This window comes from Phascolarctos cinereus, unplaced genomic scaffold, assembly GCF_003287225.1.
Source record: "Phascolarctos cinereus isolate Bilbo 61053 unplaced genomic scaffold, phaCin_HiC Scaffold_1;HRSCAF=81, whole genome shotgun sequence".
Classification (NCBI taxonomy): Eukaryota; Metazoa; Chordata; class Mammalia; order Diprotodontia; family Phascolarctidae; genus Phascolarctos; species Phascolarctos cinereus.
Genome location: NW_027555514.1, coordinates 200310303 through 200321664, shown reverse-complemented (window position 1 = coordinate 200321664; position 11362 = coordinate 200310303). Strand labels below are relative to the sequence as shown.

The 11362-nt window shown below is 41.1% G+C and overlaps 1 long non-coding RNA gene across 1 annotated transcript in view; it reads left to right on the top strand.

Annotated features, from left to right (window-relative positions):
- Nucleotides 1-381: 381 nt before the first annotated feature.
- Nucleotides 382-11362, top strand: part of LOC110199018 (uncharacterized) — a 65937-nt gene continuing 54956 nt past the window's right edge. Inside the window, exon 1 of the long non-coding RNA XR_002321906.2 lies at nucleotides 382-952. This is a non-coding gene — a long non-coding RNA (uncharacterized LOC110199018). The remainder of the gene's footprint in view (nucleotides 953-11362) is intronic.

Below are 11362 nucleotides of genomic sequence, written 5' to 3'. Positions count from 1 at the left end.
GAAAGGTTAATTAATTTGCACAATAGCATCAAACTGCCAGAATTTCAGTGACGAAACTTTAAAGAACATATGTATTAAAAGCAGATCAGAAACAAATCCATTTTGGATCACCTTTTCAGTTTCTCCAACACTGTGTCCCCCTCCCCGGCATCAGTTAAGACCGGGGCACTACAAAGTGCCCCTTGCGGATCCCCAGCGGTCACTTGCTTGGCCAGAGGCAGGCCTCATCGCCCCGCCAGCCGCAGAGAACCTAGGCTCAAAGACAGGGAGGGCCGCCTGGCCCAGAAGCGCCAGAGTCGGGGGCTCGAAGCAGGATGGGGCGGGGCGAGAAAGACGAGCGGGGCAGTGCCGGAAGGGCTGGGACGTTGGAAGAGTGGGTGGGGCCTGCGGGTGGCTAGCCAAGACCTTCAGAAAATTTCCACTCCCGGTGGCGGTCCCAGCTGCAGGCCCTCCCTTTCCCTCCTTTTTCCGCACGTTCATGTGACCCGTGACTCAGTGGGCACCGCCTTATTGCGTCTGGCGGCGGGCTAAGGGAGGGGAAGCGAGTGTGCGCAGAGCCAGCGCTTGAAACGGGTGGCAGGTTGGGGCGGTTTGCCGCAGCTGCCGCACGCCGCGGACTGCTCCGTAGCGCCTGCTCTTGGAGAGGCTGCTGTTGCCATGCGCGCCCGCACCCGCCGGAAGAGAGCGCGTGACGGGAAGCCCTAGCGGGCCCTGCAAGGTCAGGAGGAGACTGTTCCTGGCGAGGGTATTAAGGCCTCGTAGCCTGAGATGCCAGTTCAGGACGGAGGCCGTTGAGCCAGAGGACCTCGGAAGCGGCCTAGCAGGGAGGTCGTGCTGTGGTCAGGGTCTGTGTTCGGCCCGGCTTCCCAAGGGTGGAGCTTTGGCAAGACTTCTGCTGCACTGGGGGCGGCCCGACATTCTCCTCGGAGTGATTCCTTGTGGAGTTCTGAGGGTATGAAACCCAAGGATTTGTGAAAGACGAGTTAAACTCTAGAATCCCCAAAGAAAGTACCTTGGGCTGCAGATATGGAAATTGACCCGAAAAATTGATTCAAATTATGTTCCCAAACAAGCCTTACTTTCTCAGTAAGAATTTAAAAATCAAGATAATTGATTAATCATTATAACCCTGATTGCTCTGACCCCTTACACTGAACATGACCACTCCAGGAAAAGTACAAATATTGATTTTTTTCTTTCCTTGTTCTACTACCAAAGTCCTGAAATATAGTTTTTTAAACATAACTTTCTTTAGGAAGTAAACAATATAATCTGTTCACTGCACCACCAATCTGCCCTTACATTTCTAATTAGAATATTAATAATTGGAATCATTAGCTTACAACATTTATCTTTTCATAAGAATTATTGTGAACTGAACTGTATACTGAACCATACAGAGCCAAAATGACTCACTCTAAAATTTGGATTACTGTTATAGCCCACCTGACCACTCCTTACAGTTTCATGTCCCAGTCTAACCTCTCATCACCACTTGCCGGGTTATAGCCATAAGGCCTTTAAGTAGTGCAATGGATGGAGTATCAGGCCTGGAGGCAGGAAGTCCTGAATTAAAAAATATACTCTCAGACACTTACTAGCTCAGTGACTAAGCCCACCGTTTAACCTGTTTGCCTCACTTTCCTCATCTGTAAAATGGGGATAATAATAGCACCTATCTCCCAGGGTATAAGGATCGAATGAGATAATAATTGTAAAGTACTTAGCACCATGCCTGGCAACATAGTATTTGTTGTAAGCACTATGTAAATATTGCTTATTAATGTTATTAGTCTCCTAGTTGGTGTCCCTTTATCCAGATCTTCCCTTTCTACAATCCATCCTCTATATAGCTGCTAAATTGATATTTCTAAAGAACAGGCCAGAACATGTCATTCTTTTGCTTAAAAAGCTTTAGTGGCTGTCCATTGCTGTTAGGGTCAAAGATAAAGTCTCCTATTTGGCATTTAAAAGCCTTCACAATTTGGTTCCTGCCTATGTTTCTGGGCTGATTACATATTACTTTCCCCATGCTCCAGCCAAACATGCTATTCTCCACATGGGACATGCCATTTCCTTTCTCTGTGTCTTTGCACAGGCTGTTGTCTCCCATGCCTGGAATTCTCTCCCTCTTGACCTCTGACACTGTCTTAAAAGTTTCGAGAGACATAATTTCTGGGTAATTAATCACTTTATTAATAATGCTAGCATATTACTAATAAAATGAGTCAGCGACGCTCTCAAATGCTAAAGACTAATCATGGTGGTGGCTACAGAAGAGTGGATATTCCTGAGGTTGGCAATGAACTCTGATTAACAATGAATGAGAATGAATATTGCAATGAAAGGTACACTATTCTAATGAGGGGCTGTTGGGGGAGGGCAATGGGGGACAGGAAGGGATATAACTTTGATTCTGTCATTTAATTCTAAATTGCCAAGTCTTGGGCAATCTAATCAAAGAATTTATCCCCACCCAAACCTGTGTAGAGCACAGTGGGCTTCCCCGTCAGAGTGGGGTCTGAACAAGATTGAGGAGAAAATTAATTCACTGTCATTATAAGCAATATCCTTCAGGGACTGAACAACCAACAGACTTCTGAAAAACTTCTCTTCCTAACTCAATAATTAGGGTTAGGGTTATATGCGAGAGAAATAATCTTTTCTGTCACCTGCAAGCCTCAGCTCAAGTGGCACCTCCTTCAAAAGGCCTTTTATGATTCCCCCAGTTTTCACCCCATTCCAAACCACTTTACATATGACCTATATTTACTCATCTGTAAATATATTTTAAATTTCTTAAATTTATTTTTTAACATTCTTTGCCTTTTAAATTTTGAGATCCAAATTATGTCTCTCCCTGCCACTCTCTCATCCACTCACTGAGAAGGCAAGCTATATAATATCAATTATACATGTGAAATCATGCAAAACATTTCCATATTAGCTGTAATTTTTTTAAAAAGCAAGAAAAATGAAGTGGGAAAATTATGCTTTAATTTGCACTGAGTTCAACAGTTCTCTTTCTGGAGGTGGATAACATTTTTTCATCATTAGTCCTTTGAGTTGTAGTGGATCATTGTATTGATCAGAGTAGCCAAGTCTTTCACAGCTGATTATCCTTAGAATATTGCTATTCCTATACACAATCATCTCCCAGTTTTCACTTCACTTTGCGTTAGTTCATATAGGTCTTGCCATATTTCTCTGAAATTACCGACCTCATCATTTCCCATAGCACAATAGCACTCTATTACAATTATGCCATAACTTGTTCAGCCATTCCATAATTGATGAGCATCCCCTTGATTTCCAGTGGTTTGCCACTACAAAAGAGCTGATATAAATGTTTTTGTACATACAAGGTCTTTTTCCTTTTTATCTGATCTCTTTGGGGTACAGACCTAGTAGTGTTATTACTGGGTCAAAGGGTATACACAGTTTTATAGTCTTTTGGGCCAAGTTCCAAGTTGTTTTCCAGAATGGTTGGGCCAGTGCACAGCTCCACCAATGGTTCATTAGTGAACCTGTTTTTCTCTGATCCCTGCCAGCATTTGTCATTTCTGAGTGGTGTGAGGTGGTACCTTGGAGTTGTTTTAATTTGCCTTTCTCTAATCAACAATGATTTAGATTAATTTTTCATGTGATTATAGATAGCTTTAATTTCTTCTGAAAACTGCATTTTTTGATCTTTTGACCATTTATCAATTGGGAATGGCTCTTATTTTTATAAATTTGATTCAGTTCTATACTCAGTATGTATATTTGATAAATGAGGGCTTTATCAAAGAAACCTGATATAAAATTTTTTGATATTGCTTCTTCATTTATAGTGTCTTTTAACAAATGTAATTTCCCTGATTATCCCTTTTAATTAGGTCTTTTGCTTTGTTTTAGATCATGATTGCTACCCCTGCCTTACCTTAGTTCAGCTGAAGCATATTAGATTCTGCTCCAACCTGTTACCTTTACTCTGTGTGTATCTTTTCTATTTTATGTGTGTCTCTTGTAAACAACATATTGTTGGATTCTGGTTTCTAATCTATTCTGTTATCTGCTTCAGTTTTGTGGGTGACCCCATTCACATTCATGATACTGTGTATTTCTTTCCATCTCTCTTCTTCTCCTCCTCCTCTTCTTCCTACTCTCTGTGTTTGGGTCTGTCTCTGCTATCCCTCCTCAAAATTCTATTTTGCTTCTAACTATTGCCTCCCTTAATTTGTGCTCCCTTTTATCACCCCTCCACACACTCACCCCAGTCCCTTATCCCCTTTTACTTCTATTTCCCTACTGGGTAATTTACATTGCTATACATAACTGAGCATGTATATACATTCTCCCTCTCTGAACCAATTCTGATGAGAGTGAGGTTCAAGCATTGCCCACCCCCCCATTTTCCTCTCCACTATAAAAGTTCTTCCTTGAGCACCTCTTCTACCTCTCCCTTCCCTTTTCTCCCAGCGTATTCCTCTTTCTCATCCCTTCATTGTTTTTGAAAATCATTCCAACATAATTTATTCACTCCATACTGTCTCTCTAAGGTAAACTTCTTTTAACTGCCCTAATAATAGTTTTTAGGAGTTATATGTATCATCTCATATAGGAATGTATTATGGTTTACCTTTTTATGCCTTTCTTGAGTCTTGTGTTTGAATGTCAAATTTTCTATTCATTCTGATCTTTTCAACAGGAATGCTTGAAAGTCATCTATTTCATTAAATATTCTTTTTCCCCCTGTATACTGTTTTGCTGGTTAGGTGATTTTTGGTTGTAATCCTAGCTCCTTTGCCTTCCAGAATATCATATTCCAAGCCCTCTGCTCCTGTAATGTGGAAGGTGCTAAATTTTGTGTGATCCTGACTGTGGCTCCATGGTATTTGAATTGTTTCTTTCTGGTTGCTTGAAATATTTTCTTGGGGTACTGGAATTTGGTTATAATATTCCTGGAAGTTTTCATTTTTGGATTTCTTATAGGAGATGATCAGTGGATTCTAGTTTTCCTGATAATTTCTTTTTTTAAATTTAAAATTTTAATTTATGGAATAAAACAAGCATTTCCACAATATAGTACAATTAAAAAAGATAATTATCATGTAAATTTCTTTTTCTTTTTTTTCTTCCCTCCCCCCTCCCTAGAGAAGGCTACCATTAGACACAGATAGATATATACATGTAAAATTATCCTATACATGTTTCTATTTATCAGTTCTTTCTTTGGATGCAGAGAGTGTCTTTTTTCATATGTCCTTTATAGTTAATTTGGGTATTTGTAATAGGCAAAATAACTTATTTGCTCAAAGTCGTTCTTAAAATAATATTGCTATTACTGTATACAGTGTTCTCTTGGTTCTGCTCATTTCAGTCTTCATTATTTCGTTTAAGTCTTTACATGTTTTTCTAAAACCATTGAACTCATTTTTTATAGCTTAGTAGTATTCCATCACAGTCATATACCACAACTTGTTCAGCCATTCTCCAATTGATGGGCATCCCTACAATTTCCAGTTCTTTGCCATTTCTTGAAATATGATGTCTAGACTCTTTTTTGCTCATTGCTTTCAGGTAGTTTCCAATAATTCTTAAATTTTCTTTCATTGATCTGTTTTCCAGATCAGTTGTTTTTCCAGTGAGATATTTTATATTTTCTTCTATTTTTTCATTATCTTGACTTTGTTTTATTGTTTCTTGATCTCTCATGGAATCACTAACTTCCACTTGCTCACTTCTATTTTTTAAGGTATTATTTTCTTTTGTGAGCTTTTGTACTTTTTTTTTTTCCCACTTGGCCAATTTTGTTTTTTAAGGAGTTCTTTTCTTCAGTGAATTTTTATACTTCATTTTTCATTTGGTCTTTTCTGTTTTTTTAAAGTATTATTCAGTTTATTTTGTGACTTTTTAAATTTACCAAGCTGCTAATTCTTTTTATAATTTTACTGCATCACTGCCATTTCTTTTCCTAATTTTATATCTACCATTCTTATCTCTTTCTTTACCTCTTCCAGGAATTCTTGTCGGGTTTTGGTCAAATTAGCATTCTTTGAGGCTTTATTTGTAGCTGTTTTCACATTGTTATTTCCTTCTAAGCTTATGGCTTGGTCTTCCTTGTCAGCATAGTAGCTTTTTATGGTCAAATTATTTTTGTTATTGTTTGCTCATTCCCCCCGCCCCTTCTTGAATTTGAACTTTATAACTTTATGTTAAAGTTGTGCTCTGTTCACCTGGGGGTAGAGAGGCACTGTACCAGCTTCAGGCTTTTTTTTTTTTTTTGGTGCTGCTGTTTTCAGAGCTCATTTTGAAGGTCTGAAAGTTTTTGTTCCTTCCAAAGTAGCGTTATCATGGGAGAAGTATGGTCATTATTCTTCTGGTCTGCACTCTGGTCTTTACTCAGGAAGGGCCCATGGCCCTCTGAAGCCATAAGCACTAACACTGTCTTTTTCTTGGAATTGCAGCCAAGATCCTTCTACCTTGTGACCAATTCCCAACACTCTTCTATACCCTGAAACTTTGGCCCAGAGCTGTGTATAGGCAATAGAGTTGCCAATGAGGGCCACCTATACCCAGTGCCAGCAAAGGATTCCCTGTTATCTTTTTCTGACTGGTTGTCTAACCTCCTTACTGTCTCAGGACTGAGAGCTGCTACTGCTGCTTCTAATAGGGGAGACAACATGCAAACAAATATAGACAAAAGCAAGCTACGTACAGGATAAAGAGGATATAATTGATAAAGGCACCAGAATTAAGAGAGTTTGTGAAAGGCTTGTAGTAAAGGATAGGATTTTAGTTGGGACTTAAAAGAAGCCAGTGAAAGTGGAGTTAAGGAGGGAGAGCATTCTAGTCATGGAAGTGAGCAAGAGAAAATGCCCAGAGCCAAGAGATGAAGTGTCTTGTTTGAGGAATAGCCAGCAGGCCAGTTTCACTGGATTGAAAAGTACATAGTAGGGAGTAAGGTTAAGAAGACTGGAAAGTTAGGAGGGGACTAAGTTATGAAGGGCTTTCAGTGACAAACAGATCATTTTGTATTTGATCCTGAAGGCAGTAAGAAGCCACTGGAGTTCATTGAATAGGAGGATGACATGATGTGACCTTTGCTTAAGGAAAATAATTAGTGGTTGAACGAAGCATGGATTGGAGTGGGAAGAGACTTGAGGAAGGCATTCGCATCAGCAAGCTATTACAGTTGTCTAGGTGTGAGGTGATGAGGGCCTGAACTAGAGTGGTAACAGAGTTAGAGGAGAGAAGGGGGCAAATTTGAGATATGGGAAGGTGAATCTGGCAGGTGTTGGCAACATTGGTTGTGGGGAGTAAGACATAGTGAGCACTTGAGGATAATTCCTAGATCATGATCCTGAGGGACTGAGGGGTGGTGTTGCCCTCTGTAGTAATAGGGAAAAAAGAATGGGGGCAAGGGAGGATTTAGAGGAAAAGGTAATGGGTTCAGTGAGTTTAAGATGTCTACTTGACATGCAGTTTGAGTTATCTGAAAGGTAGTTGGAGATGCAAGGTCAGCAGAGAGTTTGGGGTAGGATTAGATAGATTAAGAATCATCAGCATAGAAATGGTAATTGAATGCACAGGAGCTGATGAGATCACCAAGTGAAGGAGGGAGAACCCTTCTAGGACAGAACCCTGAGGGACATCTACAGCTAAAATGTCCAGCAAAAGAGAGAGGGAAGGAGTGGTCATATAGATGGAAGGAGAGCTAGGAGAGAGTGGTGTCTCTAGAGAAAAGAGTATCAGGAGGAGAAAGTGATCTTCACTCTAGTCCAGGGGAGGGGAACCTGTGGCCTCAAGGCCACATGTAGCCTTCTAGGTTCTCAAGTGTGGCCCTTTGATTGAATCCAGACTTCACAGAACAGATCCCCTTAATAAAAGGATTTCTTCTGTAGAACTTGAACTCAGTCAAAAGGTTGCACCCAAGGACCTAGAAGACCACATGTGGCCTCACAGCCACAGGTTCCCCACCCCTGCTCTAGTCCATCCTCCACACAGCTGCAAACCATATCATTCCTCTGTTCCATCAACACATTCCTCTGTTCCATCAACACAGTTGGCTTCCTATTACCCCTAAGAAAAGATATAAGCTTCTTCAGTTGGCTTTTAAAAGCTTAAAGAATCAGTTTAAGCATCATTTTCTACATAGTCTTTCCTAATCCCCTCAACTGTTGGTCCTCCTAACCTGTCTTGTATTCTTTCTCTCTCTTTATGTATGTGTGTGTGTATACATATATATATATCTACATAGGAATATATATATATATATATATACACACATATATATGTGTATTTATATATACACACACACAAATACATATGTATGTATGTATGTGTGTATACACACACATATATATTTACGTATATATACATTGATAGATAGAAAGATGAGGGTGGAGGTCATCCAGATTTTCATTCATTGGAGGTATGACCTAGGTGTGAATAAGACCAAAGTATCATCATTGAATCAGTCCATTAATTGCTCAACCCCATTTAAAATAACTATCTTAACCAGGTAAGAACATTTATAATGAATCAATAAATCAATAGCATTAGACTAAGGTGAAGAAGTCCTTGAAAAACCAATGATTGAAGAGATGAAATTTAATCACGTGTCACAGTAGATGTGTTTGGATTTTCTGAAGAAGGTCTTGCTCTGTGGATGTTGTATAAAAGAACAAGCTAGTTTGGGATCATTTTGCTACTGATAACCCCACAAAATACCCCCCAGGAACAGCTGCTATTCCCACTACTGACCCAGGATGGGATTATCAGAAGAGTGAGGATAGGGCAAAGAGAGACCACACAGTGATTTGCCTGTTAGAAGGACTAAGAACTGCATTTCAAAAGCAAGTAAATTTTTAAAAAATTAAGGAAATTACTCAGGGAGAAAAGGAAAACCCTGCCCTTTTCCAAGACAGGCTAGTAGAAGCTATTAAAAAGTATACAAATTTAGATTCTGACTCTATAGAAGGGGCAACAATCCTTAGGATGTATTTCATTAATCAGTCTGCCCCAGATATTAGGAGGATATTGCAGAAATTGGCAGTGGGACGCCAAACACCTCAGGCCCAGTTACTGGAGATCGCCTTTGGAGTTTTTAACAACAGAGACTTAGTAGCAGCAGAGGAAACAAAAAGAGGAGAAAGGGCTAGAGACAGAGAACATGCCCAATTCTTGGCTGCTGCCATGGCCAGATCCAAGGGTACTCCTGACAACTCTGGCAGTGGGAAAACCTGCTTTCGATGCCAGGGTCACTGCCAGCAGGAAGCAGTTTCAGAAGCTAAGACCTCCACCCCTTACCCCAAAAGAATTTGGGTTCATGTTTGTTTGAGAGGGTCACTGGTACAATAAGTACCCCTCTAGGGCGTCTCCTTGGAGGAAGCCTGTCAACTCAGGCAATGAGGGCTACAGGGAGGCTCACTGGTCCAAGGAATACCCCTTCAGGGCACCCCCCCAGAGAGAGCTCCCGCAACCAATGCCTCTGGGACTGTGCCTAAGATGTGACCAGGAGAGACATGGAGGAAGGATTGTCCTCAAGGTACCCCATCCTCCAGTTTTCTCAAGACTGGGAATGACGGGGGAGGCTAGGGCTTTGTAGCACTCTGCTTTTTCCATAGCTCTCAACCGAGCCCTGGGCAAAAATCAAGGCTGAAGGTAAGGTTACCCGCTTTATCATGGCTATGTTCTCTGTTCTCTGTTTTAACTAATTGCTCTGGCCCTACTTGAAAATTAAGGGATGTTGTGAGACATACCCTCTCCCCTGCCTATTTGAGGATCTGTTGTTTGAATACTCCCTCCTTATGCTCTCCTCTTGCCCTGCCCCTTTGTGGGGAAGGGACCTGATGGTGAATTTGGAGAGCCAATCTAGTTAAGCCTCCCATATCCCATTTCCCTCTGTTCACCAGAACTCCCCCTGTTCCCCAGAAGTGTGAGATGGTTGAGCTAATTGTTTGGCATCAGGGAATTATGTCAAGCAACTTTTCATAATTTGGTTACTGCTAAAATAATTTGATTATTGTTGGTTATTGTTTTGATGTGTAAACTTGCCAGAAAGCTTGGTTGGGTTTTGTCTTGCTGAGAATTTGCAAGTATATAGAAATAATTTCTAACTATTGGCTTTTTACACCAGGACAAATAAGTTTGAGATGTAAATCCTGGAAAAGTTTTTCTTAAGTTGTGATTAGTGAAACTTGCTGTTTGAAGTAAAAGCTCATGGGATTTTATTTTTATTTGTCTGATGGATCATAATAATCCAGCGATAATCAATAATCCGCCATTTTGAGAGATATGCCACAAGCTACTCAGAGAAGGTGATACTGGTGGGAAGTCAGCACTGGGAAAAGCTGAGAGGATAATTTTAGCCTCAGTCTAAGATGGGATCCTCCTGGCTCAGTTTCCCCATTATGTTCCTTTAAAAGGGAATGTTAACCACCTGGCTATTCCTGAGTTTGGCTATGAGGTGGATTTGATACTGCATGATTGGAAAACTGAATTATCTGAATCCAAACAGAGCTAAGGATGTTTTATCCTCTCAAAGTTGGGCCCTAAATCTAGTCCCTGCTTTATATCTGGGCCCTGCAGTTTTTTCTGTTAGATTTGTTTTCCAGACTATGGGCCATTCACCTACAGTTGGTAACAAACAGCGAGTACCAGCCAATGTTTCCCCAATGACTCCCTGGATAGAACCTTTGCCCGGTTCTGATGTGGTTTAGAGGTTCAGGGACCCCAAAATCATGACACGTGGGTCCTGCCTGAAAGAATTCAACCCAAATCTTCTTTCAGCCAAAAACAAGGTTTATCGAAGATTCACCATATTAGCCAGACTCTTAAGGAATCTGAGCATCTATGGTCTATTGGCTAGATTGTGAAAATCTGAGCAGTGGCTAAATTATAAGAATCAGAGCATCTTAATGGAGACAAGATGGATCTCATATACCGAAAGTCTGTGGGAGGGATTTCGGAGTGGCCAAGTAGTTTGGGGTGACGGGAGAAGGGTCCTAAGGAGATCTGGATGGGAGTGGCCAGTAAACTGGAGTGATCAGAACTCCTGGGACCTGGACAATGGAGCCTAGCTATGATTAAGTGTGGGAAATGGCCAGGGACCATAGGGAGGTAAGACAATGGAGGGGAGTTTGGGTGTAGCCACAGTGAAAGGCCAGTTGATGGGATTATAGCCTCAGGCAAACACCAGAGATTTGGCCATGTGGGAAAGTCCAGGGTTTTTCCTTTCTGGGGCCCAGATCCCAACCCCATCATTCCACCCTCAAACAAATGGGACCCAAACTCTTTTGGAGTAAGAGATGAAGGTCTCGGCTTCTGAAACTGCTTCCTGCTGGCAAGGGGTGTAGAGCTGTCCCTGCCTTGAGGG